At 42.1% G+C, this 23,267-nt stretch overlaps 1 protein-coding gene across 1 annotated transcript in view; it reads left to right on the top strand.

Moving 5' to 3' along the window:
* Positions 1-523: 523 nt before the first annotated feature.
* gramd2ab (GRAM domain containing 2Ab) overlaps positions 524-23,267 on the top strand; it is a 42,175-nt gene continuing 19,431 nt past the window's right edge. Inside the window, exon 1 of the mRNA XM_074633415.1 lies at positions 524-739. The gene's annotated coding sequence lies outside the window, so the exon portion shown is untranslated. The remainder of the gene's footprint in view (positions 740-23,267) is intronic.

Below are 23,267 nucleotides of genomic sequence, written 5' to 3'. Positions count from 1 at the left end.
TGCCTGTTGGGCTGCAGTTTGCCATGATATGATTTGAGCATATTGTTTATGCTAAATGCAGTACCTGTGAGGGTTTCTGGACAATATTTGTCATTGTTTTGTGTTGTTATTGATTTCTAATAGTAAATATATACATACATTTGCATAAAGCTGCATATTTGTCGACTCCCATGTTTATAAGAGAATTAAATACTTGACAAATCTCCCTTTAAGGTACATTTTGAACAGATAAAAAATGTGCGATTAATTTGAGATTATTTGCAATTAAATATTTGAATCAATTGACAGACCAGATAGATAGATAGATAGATAGATAGATAGATAGATGTATAGATGTATAGATGTATAGATGTATTTAATTGATCCCAAATTTGGGAATTATTGTTTAACAGGGCCCAGCAGTTCATTTTGACTCCGGGGCCTCCTTGCAGGTTCCTGTTTGAAACCCTGTTTGGTGGCTTACTATTCCATCTTCTCCCCATGCTTTTATTTAGATTTTTTTTATGTGGCATGCCTTTATTTTGAAGGCCTCTTCCTGTCTCTTCCTGTCTTGTCTCTGTTAATCTGTGTGAACTTGGTGCAGCTGCTCCAGAAGACTGTGAGAGGACTGTGAGAGGAGAGGACTCCCAGCAGCAGCAGCTCGGCTCCGGTCCGGTCGGTCTGTCGGTGGATCGGTGGGTCGGACAGAGTACCTGCTGTACTCCCGCGGACCTGATTGAAGACTGCAGAGTACACACAGGTGAGACTGGCTGTTGTATAAATACTGTGAATGTGTGAGGAGACGCTGCTGATGTCATCACTGATGGTGGTAGTAGTAGTACTGCTTGTACCTCAGTAACAGTACTGACATGTATTATATACTGTGATCATAATATTACTAGTATCAGTGGTATTATAGGTGCTATTAGAAATAGTACAGTACTGGGAGTAGTATTTTTACAGCAGCATCAGGCTGTTATAGTAACTGCCTGTACTGTAGAGGCTACCAGTGGTGGAATGTAACTAAGTACATTTACTCAAGTACTGTATGGTACTTGTACTTTACTGGAGTATTTCCATTTTCTGCTACTTTATACTTCTACTCTACTACATCTCAGAGGTAAATATTGTACTTTATACTGCTTTAACCAGCTCCAACATTAAAATGATTCTTACATAACATAATATAATATATATTATTCTGCATAATAAGCACTTTTATTTTTGGTACTTTAAGTATATTTTGATGCTGATACTTTTATTCTTTTACTTGAGTAACATTTTTAATTCAAGACATGCAACAGAGTATTTCTACACAGATCTGAGTATTTCTATATCTTACTTTTCTCAAGTAAGAGTACTCCAAGTAAAAGTACTCATAATGCAAAATGGCCCAGAATTATTGATTTCATTATAATGTTTCTTATAATAATAATAATAATTATTATTATTGATGTGAACATGAATGTTGCAGCTGGTAAAGGTGGAGCTGACTTTATATACTGCTGGGTAGTTTTATTTATAATAACACATCATAATTTATTAGTGGATTATATTTTGTTTTAATAATCTGAATGTGTTTAGTAAATATTAACTACAGATGTTAAATGTAGTGCAGTGAAAAGTATAATATTTCCCTCTGAAGTGAGTAGAAGTATAAAGCAGAAAATAGAAAATACTCCAGTAAAGTACAAGTGCGGTACGATCCGTACCAGGATTGTTCCTGTTATGCAGCAATATTTCATCCTTATGATTTTTGAAAAATAGAGATGGATTTTCATCATTTTTTTGGTCATTATATAAGAATATTGACACGTTTAATCGTCAGGAAAACATATTGGCCAATCTGAGGCACTCAGATAATAATCCTAATGGGTAGACTGGTTTATACTGGTCTATAACAGGGTGGAACATGTGGAGCTTCAGATCTGTGAGTGATCCAGGTTTACTAGCTAATCTTCCTTTACACATAAACATAACTTTTATAACTATATCAAATATGTTTTAACTTTTTTTTGATCAGATCAATTTTCTTCATAATTTAGCCAAACAGGCTGGCACTTTAAGAGTGTGACAAACAGATTAACATCATGAAACATGGAAACAAAAACACAGTGAAAGTTTATTCTCATCCTGCGTTTCAGATTTTATAATGGGTGTGTATTGCGTGGGTCGTTAAGGGCTAGAGCGCGTGACATCATCGCTGGAGTGCGGGAAAGCTTTGAAATCTTTTGAAAATTTTCCGAACAAATTGCTCTGTAGCCCACAACGTCCACTCCTCATACACAATTAATACATCAAAACGTAGGTATTTTTGTGCCGGTCGCAAACATGTAGCTATGGAATCAGTCGGACTTACACATTTGGCGACACATGCCTGAACGTGAGAGCAACTGCAGGCTTCGCTCCCATAGGGCCCCATATTAAATTTCACAGAATGTTTTGGATCAGAGAAAAAAGTTACTACTTTTCGAAACTGCCGCCGAGGTCACATTTTTGAAACTACAGACCCAAATGTCGCACCATTTGTTCATCAGAGACTCCTACCTGGTCTCATGAACAATCTAAGCGATAGGAGTCACGGTTTCTGTCGTAGAAGCACTTTTATGACATGTACGTCTCTGGTTAACTCCTATTATAAACTGCCCCACTGCAGCAGTGGCCAATCACCACGGCAACTTCAGATTGCTGCTAGACAGCTGATTCACATTAGCCAATCAGAGCAGGCTGACTAACACACACACACACACACACACACACGCACACTATTTACTGTATCACGCCATTTCAGTGAGCCAGCATGCTCTAAACCAGGGCTTCAATGGATCAGGGCCATAATTAATGTGATCAATTACACCTGTGATTAAAAGCCCCCAACTCTCATTGTATGATAACAGGAACTAGGTATTCACCTACTTTTCAAAATAAAATCCCTCAACTCTTACTGTATGTTAACAGGAAACTAAACACTCCTCACGGCCCCCCAATCACCATGGCAACCACTGACAGACACGCACGCAGCGAAAGGGCCTACAGTGATGACCTCACTATGGACAGACAGTCTGAATTCTGCCCCCCCCTCCACACACACACCACCCCTAGCCCCCACCCCCCCCCCCCCCGTGCCCCAGCACCAGGCACACTGGTCAAAATTTCTTGCGAAATTTTCTAGTTCCAGTGTGCCTAGAAGCACAAGGCAAAGCCTTGTGCAAAGCACACTGGTCTATTATTCGACGGGCTTATTCTTCCGCTGCTTCTGCCTAAACTTTGCCGCGCTACTCCTCCGGCAGCGTTGCCAACACCTGTACAAAAAGTACATCAAAACGTGCGGAATGATCGGGAATCGTATGCTATGACCTGGCTAAGAGATTCGCGCAGCGGTTTCCGAGAAAATCGCGCGAAAGCGTGATTTTTTTGCTCCATTGGAATGCATTGAAAATCGACGTGAAGAGTGCTCATAAACACTCCTCTTTGGGGCCATACAGAGTCGCCAATACTTTAACGTAGAAGCGTGATTAAAAGTTTAAACGGGTCACGAGACTTGGGACTTTATTTGGCCAAATGGAAATTTTTTGATAGCTGGCACGGTTTTCACGAAATCGCAGTTTACGTTTTGTGAACTTTTCAGACCGTTTCAGATTTTATAATGGGTGTGTATTGCGTGGGTCGTTAAGGGCTAGAGCGCGTGACATCATCGCTAGAGTGCGGGAAAGCTTTGAAATCTTTTGAAAATTTTCCGAACAAATTGCTCTGTAGCCCACAACGTCCACTCCTCATACACAATTAATACATCAAAACGTAGGTATTTTTGTGCCGGTCGCAAACATGTAGCTATGGAATCAGTCGGACTTACACATTTGGCAACACATGCCTGAACGTGAGAGCAACTGCAGGCTTCGCTCCCATAGGGCCCCATATTAAATTTCACAGAATCTTTTGGATCAGAGAAAAAAGTTAATACTTTTCAAAACTGCCGCCGAAGTCACATTTTTGACATTACAGACCCAAATGTCGCACCATTTGTTCATCAGAGACTCCTAACTGGTCTCATGAACAATCTAAGCGATAGGAGTCACGGTTTCTGTCGTAGAAGCACTTTTATGACATGTACGTCTCTGGTTAACTCCTATTATAAACTGCCCCACTGCAGCAGTGGCCAATCACCACGGCAACTTCAGATTGCTGCTAGACAGCTGATTCTCATTAGCCAATCAGAGCAGGCTGACTAACACACACACACACACACACACGCACACTATTTACTGTATCACGCCATTTCAGTGAGCCAGCATGCTCTAAACCAGGCTTCAATGGATCAGGGCCATAATTAATGTGATCAATTACACCTGTGATTACAAGCCCCCAACTCTCATTGTATGATAACAGGAACTAAGTATTCACCTACTTTTCAAAATAAAATCCCTCAACTCTTACTGTATGTTAACAGGAAACTAAACACTCCTCACGGCCCCCCAATCACCATGGCAACCACTGACAGACACGCACGCAGCGAAAGGGCCTACAGTTATGACCTCACTATGGACCTCAGACAGTCTGAATCTGCCCCCCCCTTCCACTCACACACCACCCCTAGCCCCCACCCATCCCCCAGCACCAGGCACACTGGTCAAAATTTCTTGCGAAATTTTCTAGTTCCAGTGTGCCAAAGCACACTGGTTTATTATCCTGCGGGCTTATTTCTTCTTCTGCTTCTGCCTAAACTTTGGCACGCTACTCCTCCGGCAGCGTTGCCAACACCTGTACAAAAAATACATCAAAACATGCGGAATGATCGGGAATCGTGTGCTATGACCTGGCTAAGAGATTCGCGCAGCGGCTTCCGAGAAAAGCGTGATTTTTTTGCTCCATTGGAATGCATTGAAAATCGACGTGAAGAGTGCTCATAAACACTCCTCTTTGGGGCCATACAGAGTCGCCATACTTTAACGTAGAAACGTGATTAAAAGTTTAAACGGGTCACGAGACTTGGGACTTTATTTGGCCAAATGGAAATTTTTTGATAGCTGGCACGGTTTTCACGAAATCGCAGTTTACGTTTTGTGAAATTTTCAGACCGTTTCAGATTTTATAATGGGTGTGTATTGCGTGGGTCGTTAAGGGCTAGAGCGCGTGACATCATCGCTAGAGTGCGGGAAAGCTTTGAAATCTTTTGAAAATTTTCCGAACAAATTGCTCTATAGCCCACAACGTCCACTCCTCATACACAATTAATACATCAAAACGTAGGTATTTTTGTGCCGGTCGCAAACATGTAGCTATGGAATCAGTCGGACTTACACATTTGGCGACACATGCCTGAACGTGAGAGCAACTGCAGGCTTCGCTCCCATAGGGCCCCATATTAAATTTCACAGAATCTTTTGGATCAGAGAAAAAAGTTACTACTTTTCGAAACTGCCGCCGAGGTCACATTTTTGAAACTACAGACCCAAATGTCGCACCATTTGTTCATCAGAGACTCCTAACTGGTCTCATGAACAATCTAAGCGATAGGAGTCACGGTTTCTGTCGTAGAAGCACTTTTATGACATGTACGTCTCTGGTTAACTCCTATTATAAACTGCCCCACTGCAGCAGTTGCCAATCGCCACGGCAACTTCAGATTGCTGCTAGACAGCTGATTCACATTAGCCAATCAGAGCAGGCTGACTAACACACCCACACACACACACACACACGCACACTATTTACTGTATCATGCCATTTCAGTGAGCCAGCATGCTCTAAACCAGGGCTTCAATGGATCAGGGCCATAATTAATGTGATCAATTACACCTGTGATTAAAAGCCCCCAACTCTCATTGTATGATAACAGGAACTAGGTATTCACCTACTTTTCAAAATAAAATCCCTCAACTCTTACTGTATGTTAACAGGAAACTAAACACTCCTCACGGCCCCCCAATCACCATGGCAACCAGTGACAGAATGATCGGGAATGGTGTGCTATGACCTGTCTAAGAGATTCGCGTAGCGGTCTCCGAAAAAATTGAGCGTAAGCGCGATTTCTTTGCTCCATAGGAATGAGTGGCAAATCGATGTGAAGAGAGCTCAAAAACACTCCTCTTTAGGGCCATACAGAGTCGCCATACTTTAACGTAGAAAAATTATTAAAAGTTTAAAGAGGTCACGAGATTTGGGACTTTATGGGGCCTATCATCCCCCTTCTTATAACCTCACTTATGTCCTCAGACCCCCCCCAGCACCAGGCACACTGGTCAAAATTTCTTGCGAAATTTTCTAGTGAAGTCTTACTATTCCTCTTCTTACGGTTTTTGCCGCGCTACTCCTCCCTCAGCGTTGCCAACAATGCCTGGAAGGCACGTTCACAGTCATCATTCCATATCACTTTCGAGGTTGATTTTTTTGTTAGTTCGGTGAGTGGTGCCGCCAATGTAGAGAAATGGGGAACAAACCTTCTGTACCACCCCACCAGTCCTAAAAAGAATCTCACTTGCTTCTTGGTCAGGGGTCTTGGAATCATCTGTATGGCCTTTATCTTCTCTATTTGTGGCCTTATCTGCCCACGGCCGACCAGGTACCCAAGGTATTTCACCTCCTCCTGAGCCCAGGAACACTTGTTTGCATTCAGGGTCAGCCCAGCTTCCTGTATCTTGCTTAGGACGATTTCAAGATGCTGCAAGTGTTCTTCCCAGGATTCACTGTAGATTACCACATCATCAAGATAGGCAGCTGAAAACCTGGAGCAATCATTAAGAACAATGTCCATTAATCTTTGAAAGGTCGCAGGTGCGCCATGAAGGCCAAAGAGTAACACAGTGTACTGGAACAAGCCCATACCTGGAATCTGGAACGCTGTGTATTCTTTGCAAGATGGGTCAAGAGGCACTTGCCAGTAACCTTCATCCATCATCAAGATAGGCAGCTGAAAACCTGGAGCAATCATTAAGAACAATGTCCATTAATCTTTGAAAGGTCGCAGGTGCGCCATGAAGGCCAAAGAGTACACAGTGTACTGGAACAAGCCCATCCCTGAAATCGGGAACGCTGTGTATTCTTTGCAAGATGGGTCAAGAGGCACTTGCCAGTAACCTTTACAAAGGTCTAATGCTGTGATGTAGTTGGCTTTCCCGATTCTCTCTAGCAGCTCATCAATACGGGGCATGGGATATGAATCAAAACAGGAAATACTGTTCAGTTTCCTCATGTCTGAACAGAACCGAGGTTGAGTACAATTTTTCTTGGGAACAAGCACTATGGGGTTTGACCACTCACTTCTGGATGATTCAATGACTCCCATGTCCAACATCATCTGCACCTCCTTCTTCAGTGGTTCCATCATTCCAGTGTGCATAGAAGCACAAGGCAAAGCCTTGTGCAAAGCACACTGGTCTATTTTTCGTCGGGCTTATTCCAGTGTGCCTAGAAGCACAAGGCAAAGCCTTGTGCAAAGCACACTGGTCTATTATTCGTCGGGCTTATTTTCTTATTCAGACTTCTGCCTAAACTTTGGCACGCTACTCCTCCGGCAGCGTTGCCAACACCTGTAAAAAAAGTACATCAAAACGTGCGTAATGATCGGGAATGGTGTGCTATGACCTGACTAAGAGATTCGCGTAGCGGTCTCTGAAAAAATCGCGCAAAAGCGCGATTTCTTTGCTCCATAGGAATGAGTGGCAAATCGACGTGAAGAGAGCTCAAAAACACTCGTCTTCAGGGCAATACAGAGTCGCCATACTTTAACGTAGAAAGATTATTAAAAGTTTAAACGGGTCACTAGACTTGGGACTTTATGGGGCCTATCATCCCCCTTCTTATAACCTCACTGTGGTCCTCAGACCCCCCCCAGCACCAGGCACACTGGTCAACATTTAACCAACTTCTTTAGGTATAGGCAACAAAACTACAATTTCTTTAGGTTTAGCCAAAAAAATCAGTTAAGTTTAGGTAAAAACATCATGTTTTGGGTTAAAACTACAAACAACAACAGCTACACAGCTAACCCATTGCATTATCCGACACATATTAAGATAATCCACATTAACTGTGAATTGGTTTAAAACAAACATAGAAATTCAGAGATTCTCAAACTACCACATTGCATAACTCTTTGTTCACTGTGAGGGTTTTTTCCAGTCCATGAAGTGCTTACTTCTTGTAGAGCACAGAGGTTGTAAGAAAGTGGTCGTGGTTAATACAAAAGAAACTCAGACTTTAACCTTAAGGGAAAGAATCTGGTTTTGGTTACATATTGATGTTTATGCATCCTGTCTCGTGTCAGCTTGACTTTATCAATAATTAACCAAGACGATGATGTTTACCTAACTTTAAAGTGCTTTGAGTTTCTTCAACATTACCAAACTAGGGTTATCATATTAGTTGTGACCTCCCTCTTCACCAAAACGCTCACAAAGCTAAAGGCTCCAAGGAAATTTATTTCGTCATTGGAGTAGCAACTTCAAGACACTTTTTTTTTTAAGTCATGGGAATATTAGATCTGTTTCTCCAGTCCTCCAGCTCTGTCTCCCTGGTGGGGGCTCTGGTGGTCCTGCTGCTCGTCTACCTAGTTTTCTTATTCAGACTTCTGCCTAAACTTTGCCGCGCTACTCCTCCGGCAGCGTTGCCAACACCTGTACAAAAAGTACATCAAAACGTGCGGAATGATCGGGAATCGTGTGCTATGACCTGACTAAGAGATTCGCGTAACGGCCTCCGAGAAAATCGCGCGAAAGCGCGATTTATTTGCTCGACAGGAATGAGTGGCAAATCGATGTGAAGAGAGCTCAAAAACACTCCTCTTTAGGGCCGTACAGAGTCGCCATACTTTAACGTAGAAAAATTATTAAAAGTTTAACGGGTCGCGAGACTTGGGACTTTATTGGGCCTTTCATCCACCTTCTTAAAACCTCACTATTGTCCTCAGACCCCCCCCAGCAACGGGCACACTGGTCAAAATTTCTTGCGAAATTTTCTAGTGAAGTCTTACTATTCCTCTTCTTACGGTTTTTGCCGCACTACTCCTCCCTCAGCGTTGCCAACAATGCCTGGAAGGCACGTTCACATTCATCATTCCATATCACTTTCGAGGTTGATTTTTTTGTTAGTTCGGTGAGTGGTGCCGCCAATGTAGAGAAATGGGGAACAAACCTTCTGTACCACCCCACCAGTCCTAAAAAGGATCTCACTTGCTTCTTGGTCAGGGGTCTTGGAATCATCTGTATGGCCTTTATCTTCTCTATTTGTGGCCTTATCTGCCCACGGCCGACCAGGTACCCAAGGTATTTCACCTCCTCCTGAGCCCAGGAACACTTGTTTGCATTCAGGGTCAGCCCAGCTTCCTGTATCTTGCTTAGGACGATTTCAAGTTGCTGCAAGTGTTCTTCCCAGGATTCACTGTAGATTACCACATCATCAAGATAGGCAGCTGAAAACCTGGAGCAATCATTAAGAACAATGTCCATTAATCTTTGAAAGGTCGCAGGTGCGCCATGAAGGCCAAAGAGTAACACAGTGTACTGGAACAATCCCATCCCTGAAATCTGGAACGCTGTGTGTTCTTTGCAAGATGGGTCAAGAGGCACTTGCCAGTAACCTTCATCCATCATCAAGATAGGCAGCTGAAAACCTGGAGCAATCATTAAGAACAATGTCCATTAATCTTTGAAAGGTCGCAGGTGCGCCATGAAGGCCAAAGAGTACACAGTGTACTGGAACAAGCCCATCCCTGAAATCGGGAACGCTGTGTATTCTTTGCAAGATGGGTCAAGAGGCACTTGCCAGTAACCTTTACAAAGGTCTAATGCTGTGATGTAGTTGGCTTTCCCGATTCTCTCTAGCAGCTCATCAATACGGGGCATGGGATATGAATCAAAACAGGAAATACTGTTCAGTTTCCTCATGTCTGAACAGAACCGAGGTTGAGTACAATTTTTCTTGGGAACAAGCACTATGGGGTTTGACCACTCACTTCTGGATGGTTCAATGACTCCCATGTCCAACATCATCTGCACCTCCTTCTTCAGTGGTCCCATCATTCCAGTGTGCATAGAAGCACAAGGCAAAGGTATTCACCTACTTTTCAAAATAAAATCCCTCAACTCTTACTGTATGTTAACAGGAAACTAAACACTCCTCACGGCCCCCCAATCACCATGGCAACCACTGACAGACATGCACGCAGCGAAAGGGCCTAAAGTTATGACCTCACTATGGACCTCAGACAGTCTGAATCTGCCCCCCCCCACCCATCCCCCAGCACCAGGCACACTGGTCAAAATTTCTTGCGAAATTTTCTAGTTCCAGTGTGCCTAGAAGCACAAGGCAAAGCCTTGTGCAAAGCACACTGGTTTATTATCCTGCGGGCTTATTTCTTCTTCTGCTTCTGCCTAAACTTTGGCACGCTACTCCTCTGGCAGCGTTGCCAACACCTGTACAAAAAATACATCAAAACATGCGGAATGATCGGGAATCGTGTGCTATGACCTGGCTAAGAGATTCACGCAGCGGTTTCCGAGAAAATCGCGCGAAAGCGCGATTTTTTTGCTCCATTGGAATGCATTGAAAATCGACGTGAAGAGTGCTCATAAACACTCCTCTTTGGGGCCATACAGAGTCGCCATACTTTAACGTAGAAACGTGATTAAAAGTTTAAACGGGTCACGAGACTTGGGACTTTATTTGGCCAAATGGAAATTTTTTGATAGCTGGCACGGTTTTCACGAAATCGCAGTTTACGTTTTGTGAAATTTTCAGACCGTTTCAGATTTTATAATGGGTGTGTATTGCGTGGGTCGTTAAGGGCTAGAGTGTGTGACATCATCGCTAGAGTGCGGGAAAGCTTTGAAATCTTTTGAAAATTTTCCGAACAAATTGCTCTGTAGCCCACAACGTCCACTCCTCATACACAATGAATACATCAAAACGTAGGTATTTTTGTGCCGGTCGCAAACATGTAGCTATGGAATCAGTCGGACTTACACATTTGGCGACACATGCCTGAACGTGAGAGCAACTGCAGGCTTCGCTCCCATAGAGCCCCATATTAAATTTCACAGAATTTTTTGGATCAGAGAAAAAAGTTAATACTTTTCGAAACTGCCGCCGAGGTCACATTTTTGAAACTACAGACCCAAATGTCGCACCATTTGTTCATCAGAAACTCCTAACTGGTCTCATGAACAATCTAAGCGATAGGAGTCACGGTTTCTGTCGTAGAAGCACTTTTATGACATGTACGTCTCTGGTTAACTCCTATTATAAACTGCCCCACTGCAGCAGTTGCCAATCGCCACGGCAACTTCAGATTGCTGCTAGACAGCTGATTCACATTAGCCAATCAGAGCAAGCTGACTAACACACACACACACACACACACACTATTTACTGTATCAAGCCATTTCAGTGAGCCAACATGCTCTAAACCAGGGTTTCAATGGATCAGGGCTATAATTAATGTGATCAATTACACCTGTGATTAAAAGCCCCCAACTCTCATTGTATGATAACAGGAAACTAGGTATTCACCTACTTTTCAAAATAAAGTCCCTCAACTCTTACTGTTTGTTAACAGGAAACTAAACACTCCTCACGGCCCCCCAATCACCATGGCAACCACTGACAGACACGCACGCAGCGAAAGGGCCTACAGTGCTGACATCACTATGGACCTCAGACAGTCTGAATCTGCCACCCCCTCCACACACACACCATCCCTAGCCCCCACCCATCCCCCAGCACCAGGCACACTGGTCAAAATTTCTTGCGAAATTTTCTAGTTTCTTATTCAGACTTCTGCCTAAACTTTGCCGCGCTACTCCTCCGGCAGCGTTGCCAACACCTGTACAAAAAGTACATCAAAACGTGCGGAATGATCGGGAATCGTGTGCTATGACCTGGCTAAGAGATTCGCGCAGCGGCTTCCGAGCAAATCGCGCGAAAGCGCGATTTTTTTCTCCATTGGAATGCATTGAAAATCGACGTGACGAGTGCTCAAAAACACTCCTCTTTGGGGCCATACAGAGTCGCCATACTTTAACGTAGAAACGTGATTAAAAGTTTAAACGGGTCACGAGACTTGGGACTTTATTTGGCCAAATGGAAATTTTTTGATAGCTGGCACGGTTTTCACGAAATCGCAGTTTACGTTTTGTGAACTTTTCAGACCGTTTCAGATTTTATAATGGGTGTGTATTGCGTGGGTCGTTAAGGGCTAGAGCGCGTGACATCATCGCTAGAGTGCGGGAAAGCTTTGAAATCTTTTGAAAATTTTCCGAACAAATTGCTCTGTAGCCCACAACGTCCACTCCTCATACACAATTAATACATCAAAACGTAGGTATTTTTGTGCCGGTCGCAAACATGTAGCTATGGAATCAGTCGGACTTACACATTTGGCGACACATGCCTGAACGTGAGAGCAACTGCAGGCTTCGCTCCCATAGGGCCCCATATTAAATTTCACAGAATTTTTTGGATCAGAGAAAAAAGTTAATACTTTTCTAAACTGCCGCCGAGGTCACATTTTTGAAACTACAGACCCAAATGACGCACCATTTGTTCATCAGAGACTCCTAACTGGTCTCATGAACAATCTAAGCGATAGGAGTCACGGTTTCTGTCGTAGAAGCACTTTTATGACATGTACGTCTCTGGTTAACTCCTATTATAAACTGCCCCACTGCAGCAGTGGCCAATCACCACGGCAACTTCAGATTGCTGCTAGACAGCTGATTCACATTAGCCAATCAGAGCAGGCTGACTAACTAACACACACACACACACACACACACACACTATTTACTGTATCACGGCATTTCAGTGAGCCAGCATGCTCTAAACCAGGGCTTCAATGGATCAGGGCCATAATTAATGTTATTAATTACACCTGTTATAAAAGCCCCCAACTCTCATTGTATGGTAACAGGAAACTAAACACTTCAGGCCCCCCAATCACCATGGCAACCACTGACAGACACGCACGCAGCGAATGGGCCTACAGTGATGACCTCACTAATCCCCCCAGCACCAGGCACACTGGTCAAAATTTCTTGCGAAATTTTCTAGTTTGAGTTACTGTTGCCTTTCTATCATCTCGAACCACTCTGCCCATTCTCCTCTGACCTCTGATATCAACAAGGCATTTTCGTCCACATAAACTGCCTCTCACTGGATATTTTCTCTTTTTCAGACCATTCTCTGTAAACCCTAGAGATGGTTGTGCGTGAAAATCCCAGTAGATCAGCAGTTTTTGAAATACTCAGACCAGCCCGTCTGGCACCAACAACCATGCCACGTTCAAAGTCACTTAAATCCCCTTTCTTCCCCATTCTGATGCTCGGTTTGAACTTCAGCAAGTCGTCTTCACCACGTCTAGATGCCTAAATGCATTGAGTTGCTGCCATGTGATTGGCTGATTAGCTATTTGTGTTAACAAGCAATTGAACAGGTGTGCCTAATAAAGTGGCTGGTGAGTGTATATATATACTGTATATATATACACACACACATTAATTAAAGAATATTTGAATATTTTTAAAACATTTCTTTTTATTAGCGAAAGGCTTATTTTACAATTCAATTCCATTATGTAGTAACATTTCTTTTTTGTTTTTAAAACAAATATTGAAATAAGAAAAATAAAATAAATTAATAATTATAGAAAAAATATAAGTGGTAATAATATTATTAATAATAGTATTGATATTGACCCTATCCTACATTGACTACATTGACCCTACGTAATAATAATAATAATAATAATAATAATAATAATAATAATGAGTAAATGAAAATATAAAAACATAAGATACATTCAAAGTAATGATTGAAACAATAAAGAAAAATGAATAGATAATAAAAAAAAGAAAACGTAAAAAAAAACATTGAATACAATTTACAGTATATAAATAATAAACACACATATCTGGTGCACACACCCATAAACACATCTCAGAGGGTGAACTTTGGGTCGGTCCAGGAGGAGTTGTACGTTTGTGGCCATCTAGTTCCAAAGAAAGCAACATGTTGATAAATGGTCCCCACATTTTGCATATTTTACATCATTTTACATAATTACTTTGCACTGGGGATGTGGTAAAATCCAAAATGTACCAAAACAAAGTCAGTAAAGTAAAAAAAAAAAAAAAAACGAAGTATTTTTAATGTGCATTATTCTTTGTTTTTGTTATAGAGAAGACCTTAATCTATAAATTATGAATATTTGACACATTTTAAAGAAAATATGAGGAAGTAATTCATGGGGACAGAAATGTTGCTGCAGAGAGAACAACACTGAATGTATGTGGTTGAAAGTTTCTCTGCAGAGAGGACTCACTGGTCCTAATATTTGAGATACTGTAGTACCTTCAGTTCCTTCAGTGTACTTTAGTTCCTTCAGTGTACTGTAGTACCTTCAGTGTACTGTAGTACCTTCAGTTCCTTCAGTGTACTGTAGTACCTTCAGTACCTTCAGTGTACTGTAGTACCTTCAGTGTACTGTAGTACCTTCAGTTCCTTCAGTGTACTGTAGTACCTTCAGTGTACTTTAGTACCTTCAGTGTACTGTAGTACCTTCAGTGTACTGTAGTACCTTCAGTTCCTTCAGTGTACTGTAGTACCTTCAGTACCTTCAGTGTACTGTAGTACCTTCAGTAGTAGCTGCAGTAGTCATCATGAAGATCTCAGCCTCCGTTTGTTCCAGCAGCATCTTCCCTGCAGGCTGCTGTGTTTTGGCTCTCTCTTGGTTTTTCTGTTACCTCGTGTGTTCAGAGGCTCTCGGGTCGATCTGGTCCAGTCTGGTCTGGTCTGGTCCGGTCCGGTCCAGTCTGGTCCGGTCCTCACTGAGGAGCTGCAGAACAGATCGTCCTCTCAGAACAGCACACAGTCATCCACCCTCTTGTATCAGATTTAAATAAACCACCACCTGGATAATAATTATTCATCATCTCTCCTCATAATAATATCTTCTCATTTATATAATGAATGATATCCTGTAAAGTCAGCATGAGATCTAAAACATCTTTAGCTATTAAATAAATATTAATCATCAGTTATTTTTAAGGAAATCTTATGTTTGTTAACGTCTTAAGTAGGAACCAATGAGCCACAGACAGGAAGTCAGACAGTATTGAGGGACGGACGAACACACTAGCACATTTGATTTAATGATAAAAGTAAAAATATAGAATAACAACAGACGTATGCGTTAAAAAGTTGCTGTCCTATTGTACAGCGGTGGAAGAAGTATTCAGATCCTTTACTGAAGTAAAAGTACTAATACCGCTCTAGTCCACTACAAGTAAAAGTCATGTACTTACTTAAGTAAAAGTATGCAAGTATTATCAGCAGAATGTAGTTAAAGTAGTCTACAGTAAAAGTATTGATGTTGCAGTAAAATGTTCCCTCAGTGTTTCACTATTATATATGATGTTCTGGTGCCGTAAAAAGTACAATATGGAAATACTCGACTAAAGTACAAGTGTCTAAAATGTGTACTTAAGTGGAGTACTTAAGAGATTAAATGTACTCAGTTACATTGCACCACTCCTGTTGTGATCTAGTTAGTGTGAATAGATGTTATCCTGAGTTCACCTGTGTGACGCAGGTGTTGTGATGGAAGTTCACATTGTGGTTGCAGAGGAATATAATTTTCTTATGGTTTGCATATATTTCATTGAAGAGGATGCCGCTGTGTGGTGAAGACTTTCTGTTTCAGCCGGAACAAACGACAGACCGTCAAATATCATTATTAATATTAATAATAATAATAATAATAATAATAATAATAATATCAGGGTTTTGTTTTATCAGGTTAGAAGATTTGTGTGTTTATTGACAAACCTCCTCTGTGGTTTTATGACTCTTTGATTATGAAATATTCAACATTATTTCATTGATGGATGGATGGATGGATGGATGGATGGATGGATGGATGGATAGATAGATAGATAGATAGATAGATAGATAGATAGATAGATGTACTTAATTGATCCCAAATTGGGAAATTCTTATGTTACAGCAGCAGGTTATCCAGACAATGTACAGGAACAGTAAATATACATATCAACACTAAAGATAGAAAAAGATTAGAATACACTATAAATATAATATACTACTACAACAAGCTCAGAAAATATAAGATGTAAAAATAGAATAACAATAACTAAAAAAATCTGCATATTTTTATAAAAAGATTTGGAAAAAATAAAGAACAAAAGTTTAAAATGTCAGAGGAGGATCCTTAACCCTCCTCTCTCCTCTTCTCTCACCTCTTCGCTCTCCTCTTCCCTTTCCTCTTCTCTTCCTCTTCTCTCTCTTCTCTCTCCTCTTCCCTTTCCTCTTCTCTCTCCTCTTCCCTCTCCTCTTCTCTCTCCTCTTCCCTTTCCTCCTCTCTCTTCCCTCTCCTCTTCCCTCTCCTCTTTCTCTCCTCTTCTCTTTCCTCTTCTCTCTCCTCTTCTCTCCTCTCCTCTTCCCTCTCCTCTTCCCTCTCCTCTTCTCTCTCCTCTTCTCTCCTCTCCTCTTCCCTCTCCTCTTCCCTTTCCTCTTCTCTCTCCTCTTCTCTCTCCTCTTCCCTTTCCTCCTCTCTCTTCCCTCTCCTCTTCCCTCTCCTCTTTCTCTCCTCTTCTCTTTCCTCTTCTCTCTCCTCTTCTCTCTCCTCTTCTCTCCTCTCCTCTTCCCTCTCCTCTTCCCTCTCCTCTTCTCTTTCCTCTCCTCTCTCCTCTTCTCTCTCCTCTACCCTCTCCTCTTCTCTCTCCTTTTTTCTCTGCTCTTCTCTCTCCTCTCCCCTCTCCTCTTCTCTCTCCTCTTCTCTCTCCTCTCCTCTTCTCTCTCCTCTTCTCTCTCCTCTCCCCTCTCCTCTCCCCTCTCCTCTTCTCTCTCCTTTTCTCTCTGCTCTTCTCTCTCCTCTTCTCTCTTCTCTTCTCTCTCCTCTTTTCTCTCCTCTTCCCTCTCCTCTTCCCTCTCCTCTTTCTCTCCTCTTCCCTTTCCTCTTCCCTCTCTCTCTCCTCTCCTCTTCCCTCTCCTCTTCTCTCTCCTCTTCCCTCTCCTCTTTCTCTCTCTTCTTTTCTCTCCTCTTCCCTCTCCTCTTCTCTCTCCTTTTCTCTCTGCTCTTCTCTCTCCTCTCCCCTCTCCTCTTCTCTCTCCTCTTCTCTCTCCTCTTCTCTCTCCTCTCTCCCCTCTCTTCATCCCTCTCCTCTTTTCTCTCCTCTTCCCTCTCCTCTTCTCTCTCCTTTTCTCTCTGCTCTTCTCTCTCCTCTCCCCTCTCCTATTCTCTCTCCTCTTCTCTCTCCTCTTCTCTCTCCTCTCTTCCCTCTCTTCATCCCTCTCCTCTTTTCTCTCCTCTTCCCTCTCCTATTCTCTCTCCTCTTCTCTCTCCTCTTCCCTCTCCTCTTCTCTCTCCTCTTCCCTCTCCTCTTTCTCTCTCTTCTTTTCTCTCCTCTTCCCTCTCCTCTTCTCTCTCCTTTTCTCTCTGCTCTTCTCTCTCCTCTCCCCTCTCCTCTTCTCTCTCCTCTTCTCTCTCCTCTTCTCTCTCCTCTTCTCTCTCCTCTTCTCTCTCCTCTCTCCCCTCTCTTCATCCCTCTCCTCTTTTCTCTCCTCTTCCCTCTCCTATTCTCTCTCCTCTTCTCTCTCATCTTCTCTCTCCTCTTCTCTCTCCTCTCTTCCCTCTCTTCATCCCTCTCCTCTTTTCTCTCCTCTTCCCTCTCCTATTCTCTCTCCTCTTCTCTCTCCTCTTCCCTCTCCTCTTCTCTCTCCTCTTCTCTCTCCTCTTTCTCTCTCTTCTTTTCTCTCCTCTTCCCTCTCCTATTCTCTCTCCTCTTCTCTCTCCTCTTCCCTCTCCTCTTCTCTCTCCTCTTCTCTCTCCTCTGGAGAGCGAGCTACGCCCGCAGGGAGTTGGAGCTTTTCAACTCCAAAAAGACAGAAAAACACAAAGGTTCCTGTTAATTTAATTATGGACATTTGTGTTGTGATATTTAAACAGTGAAATAAAAGCGTCTCGTCTACAGACCGGTCTCTAGAGAGCTCCAGCTAGCTCATAGCGGTCTGTGAGCGTGACCGCCCGGCTTGCGAGGTAGTGATCCCGGCAGGCGCTAGGAGCTTCTAAACTCTGAAAACGTCGAAGCAAATGTTCGATTCACCATCTAATATTGTAAAACTGTCAATATTCAAAATCTACACAGTTGATTTCTCGCCTCAAACATTCTCGTAAGTGAATTTAGTGATGAAATAGCTACGAAAAATGTAAAAAGAACTAGCCTTTTTTGGCTGTTGTTGTTGTAACCTGTGGGATACAGTAGGCGAGGTGGACTGGTCCGATGCATACTGTAGATTTTGCTTTTGTTTGCATACTATATGCTACATTTTGGCCAAATCAGTACGCACTACTATTATAGTATGAGGTTTAGAATACAGGTAGATACTGCATTGGCCGCTTCAACCCGGTTATGGCTAGAAAGGATCCGTCTTGTGTAAATCTCTTGCAGGAGTTCATGTTCATGTATTTACCTTCTGCAGGCATCCTGCATATCTACATTTGTTGTTGCATCTGCACTTCTGTGTGTCATGTTAACATGCTAATTTGAATGCAGTGTGTAATTTGTTTTAGATTAAAGTTCTAGTAATGTCATGAATCAAGTTCAAGGTTAGTTTTTGTCTTCTCTTTCATTTCATCATCATTTAGTGTTGATTTTGACGGTCCCTACGGAAAAGCGGTAGTGTTTCTGAGCACCAGAGTCCCTTTAGAAAACCTCTCATTTTACTGCAGCAGGGTCTGACAGTCAGCCCCGCTCAGTTCTGGTTCTGGTTCTGGTTCTGGTTCTGGTTCTGGTTCTGGTTCTGGTTCTGGTTCTGGTTCTGGTTCTGGTTCTCCCGTGCCTCCCTTCCCTCGAGCGGGCCCAGAAATATGGCCTGGGCCTCCAGCAGCATGGTGTCGGTGTTGGTTCCCAGCGGGAACCGGCAGAGCAGCGAGGAGAAGCTCTGCTCCTGGCCGGAGAAGGAGCCGCTGCTGCCGCGCGCCGAGCTCTCCACCTCCGGCGACTGCTGGGAAGCCGGATGACATATTCTGACATCTTCTGTCGTTGAACTCTGTGGAGGACTGCGAGCTTCAAGCTGTGTGCTAAACCACGTGGAAGATGTCCTGCAGGACTCTGTCATCCTGATCCGTCCTCTCAGTTAAACGTTGAGGATGTGCGACCTGATGTGTGACGGCATGAATTTGAAGATCTAAAGTGTTTCCCATTACAGCGAACAGCCTTCGTCTCCCTGAGGTGCTGCCTGATTTAATCAGCGGGGCGAGACTCCTCCAAGAGGAAACCAACGCACATCTCCATGGAAACCAAGAAGAGGAGGAGGAGGAGGAGTACCTGCTGTCAGCTGGAGGGAGGGAGATGGGGCTACATATGTGTGAGGAGTATGCCTATTACCATGGCAACTGTGGTTCACTTCCACCTTTGGTCCGTCGGTGTGTTTATAGAAATGTGTGCTGCTCACATCAGCTCTGGTTATTTAGATGTTTGGTCCAGATGAAGATCTTTATGTCTCATTATAATGGTATCAAGCATGAGATTTGTCTGCGGTGTCATAATGTGCACAAGGCTGTTTTCATCGCTGGATGTCTGGAGGTCAATATGCATAAATATGGATTATTCAGAGTTGCAGGTTATGAAGCAGAAGATGTTTCTTCAGCTTGTCTTATCAAGTCTTCATTTTAACCCTTCCTTTTACACATGCCCTTGTAATTTATTAGAAAGTACTATCTCAATTTCTAGATAGTACATAATTAAACATGGGCTGTTACCGTTGCCTACTTTCTTTGAAAATACATAATTATATCTGAGTTATCACCAACCTAAACCGCTCACAACTACACGGTACATAGTTGAGTTGATGGGTAATCGTGCAGGTTTTTCTTTTTCTATTTTCTCTGTATTTACCTACTTATTTAACGGGGGTAATTACCCAAGAATATACTATAATTTACCATATAATTACCGGGTAAATATTTAGTAATTGGGGTACTGTGTAAGGAAGGGTTACCGTCTTTATTTGTCGTGTGCAATTATAATCAAACTTTCTTTCTCAGATTACCAATACTACCAATATTTTTAAAAAGAAAAACATGCACGTTAAAATAAAATATCCTAGACATAAAACATAAAATAGTGCAGAAGTTGAAATGTAGAAATAAGATTGAATATAAAATAACAGTGCAATACTCTGGCATTAGTACTGCATTTATTTATACTGTACATTTAAACTTATTAATTTATACTATTCTTGCATTTTAATACACTAAATCATATATCCCATTTTTTCAGCATTATTATTTACACTGTTATATATATTGTAGTATATTATTTTCCATATTTATTATTTATATTTTTCCATATTTATTGTTGTTATGTTGTAGTATAATGTACTTATTTGACTTATTTCGATTTTCTTATAATGTATTTCTATTCTAGAATGAACTGTATGGATCAATAGAGTATTTCTGATAATACTGCTAGGCTGGTGTACAGTAGTATTAGTAGTGGTAGTAGTAATAGTAATAGTAATAGTAGTGGTAGTAGTAGTAGTAGTAGTAGTAGTAGTTGTATAGTAGTTGTCTCCTAAACCGGATATAAATGCTGATGCTGCTGAAAGAAATCCTCACAATGAAGAATTACTGTATAAACTCAGTCAAATCAAGGTTGAAACAGGAGAAAGCAGATTATACAAAGGTGTCAGGTTGCAATGGCTTCACATGTAAACACTTTTCTGTTTTTAATGTACACATGAGATTTCCATGCAAAGCAGGTTTGTGATGCACAAACAGCAGGGTGACCGAGACTGGTAGGAAAAACCCACAAATAGTGAAAGACACTCGTAAACGCAAAAAAAATAAAACAATAATTTGATGTTTTTGTTGGCTCAGATGTGATGCAGCACATTCCTCTAGGGTATTGATTCAATAATATAACAAATCAACAGTAATCCTGTAGATGCATTTCACCTCTCTGACTGTTAGAAAGCTGAGTTCAGCCGACGTGGAGACGATGAGGAGAAAAAACACTCAACAGCCTCTTTTCATGCCGTTGCCATGGCAACAGAAGGGAGAATATCCCAGCTGCCATCACGTGTCGCGTCGGGCACGTGTTCGATCCGAGCTTCTGATCTGAGGACTCACTTTAATAACCAATAAACCACCAACACTAAATGATAAACCCAGAAACAACTGCAGCAGCTCCAGTTAGATATCAGTACTAATAATACTACCAATACTAATACAATCATAGTATTAACTCTAGTACGTACTGCAGTAGTACAACCCTTTTACTAATTCATCATGTACAATATATACACTCACCGGCCACTTTATTAGGTACACCTTGCTAGTACCGGGTGGTGTTCTGCTGCTGCAGCCCATCTGCTTCAAGGTCGGACGTGTTGTGCGTTCAGAGATGGTATTCTGCATACCTTGGTTGTAACGAGTGGTTATTTGAGTTACTGTTGCCTTTTTATCATCTCGAACCACTCTGCCCATTCTCCTCTGACCTCTGACATCAACAAAGCATTTTCGTCCACACAACTGCCACTCACTGGATATTTTCTCTTCTTCGGACCATTCTCTGTAAACCCTAGAGATGGTTGTGTGTGAAAATCCCAGTGATCAGCAGTTTTTGAAATACTCAGACCAGCCCGTCTGGCACCAACAACCATGCCACGTTCAAAGTCACTTAAATCCCCTTTCTTCCCCATTCTGATGCTCGGTTTGAACTTCAGCAAGTCGTCTTCACCACGTCTAGATGCCTAAATGCATTGAGTTGCTGCCATGTGATTGGCTGATTAGCTATTTGTGTTAACAAGCAATTGAACAGGTGTGCCTAATAAAGTGGCCGGTGAGTGTATATTAGGACTATCATAGTATTAAGTCTATTACGTACTGCAGTACAACCCTTTTACTAATTCATCATATACAGTATATATATTAAGACTGTCAATTTATTAAAATATTTAATTGTGATTAATTGCACACATCACACATTTTCTATCTGTTCAAAATGTACCTTAAATGGAGATTTGTCAAGTATATACAGTATATATCATGCACTTTGACTCATTGCTGATCTACTGTGAGTCCCTTCTCCAGTTTATCTCAAATGACTTTATAAACGTCACTGTTTTTATGGACTTTATTTATCATATTATATTGTTCTCTTCGGCCCAGATGTCAATCAAACATCGGTCAGTCCTCTCCCCCTCATGTTAACCTGTTGTTTACCTGTGTCCATCTCAACGAATGCCCTCATAGACAGCCTGCATTTTAGTCACTTGGAAATGGTCTGAGGTCTGTTTTGGTCAACACCAGAGTTCGATTACTGTGTTTACAACTACCCAAACGAACCTCACCAGAGTACGATAACTGCGTTTACAACTACCCAAACGAACCACACCAGAGTACGATAACTGCGTTTACAACTACCCAAACGAACCACACCAGAGTACGATAACTGCGTTTACAACTACCCAAACGAACCTCACCAGAGTACGATAACTGCGTTTACAACTACCCAAACGAACCTCACCAGAGTACGATAACTGCGTTTACAACTACCCAAACGAACCTCACCAGAGTACGATAACTGCGTTTACAACTACCCAAACGAACCTCACCAGAGTACGATAACTGCGTTTACAACTACCCAAACGAACCACATCAGAGTACGATAACTGCGTTTACAACTACCCAAACGAACCACACCAGAGTACGATAACTGCGTTTACAACTACCCAAACGAACCTCACCAGAGTACGATAACTGCGTTTACAACTACCCAAACGAACCTCACCAGAGTACGATAACTGCGTTTACAACTACCCAAACGAACCTCACCAGAGTACGATAACTGCGTTTACAACTACCCAAACGAACCGCACCAGAGTTCGATTACTGCGTTTATAACTACCCAAACGAACCACATCAGAGTACGATTACTGCGTTTATAACTACCCAAACGAAGCTCACCAGAGTACGATAACTGCGTTTACAACTACCCAAACGAACCGCACCAGAGTTCGATTACTGCGTTTATAACTACCCAAACGAACCACATCAGAGTACGATTACTGCGTTTATAACTACCCAAACGAACCGCACCAGAGTTCGATTACTGCGTTTACAACTACCCAAACGAACCGCACCAGAGTTCGATTACTGCGTTTACAACTACCCAAACGAACCACATCAGAGTATGATTACTGCGTTTACAACTACCCAAACGAACGGCACCAGAGTTCGATTACTGCGTATACAACTACCCAAACGAACCACA

The sequence above is a fragment of the Sebastes fasciatus genome, chromosome 4, assembly GCF_043250625.1.
Source record: "Sebastes fasciatus isolate fSebFas1 chromosome 4, fSebFas1.pri, whole genome shotgun sequence".
NCBI classification, from domain to species: domain Eukaryota; kingdom Metazoa; phylum Chordata; class Actinopteri; order Perciformes; family Sebastidae; genus Sebastes; species Sebastes fasciatus.
Note: the sequence above shows the minus strand (reverse complement) of the source record. Positions and strands in the feature narration are given on the sequence as shown.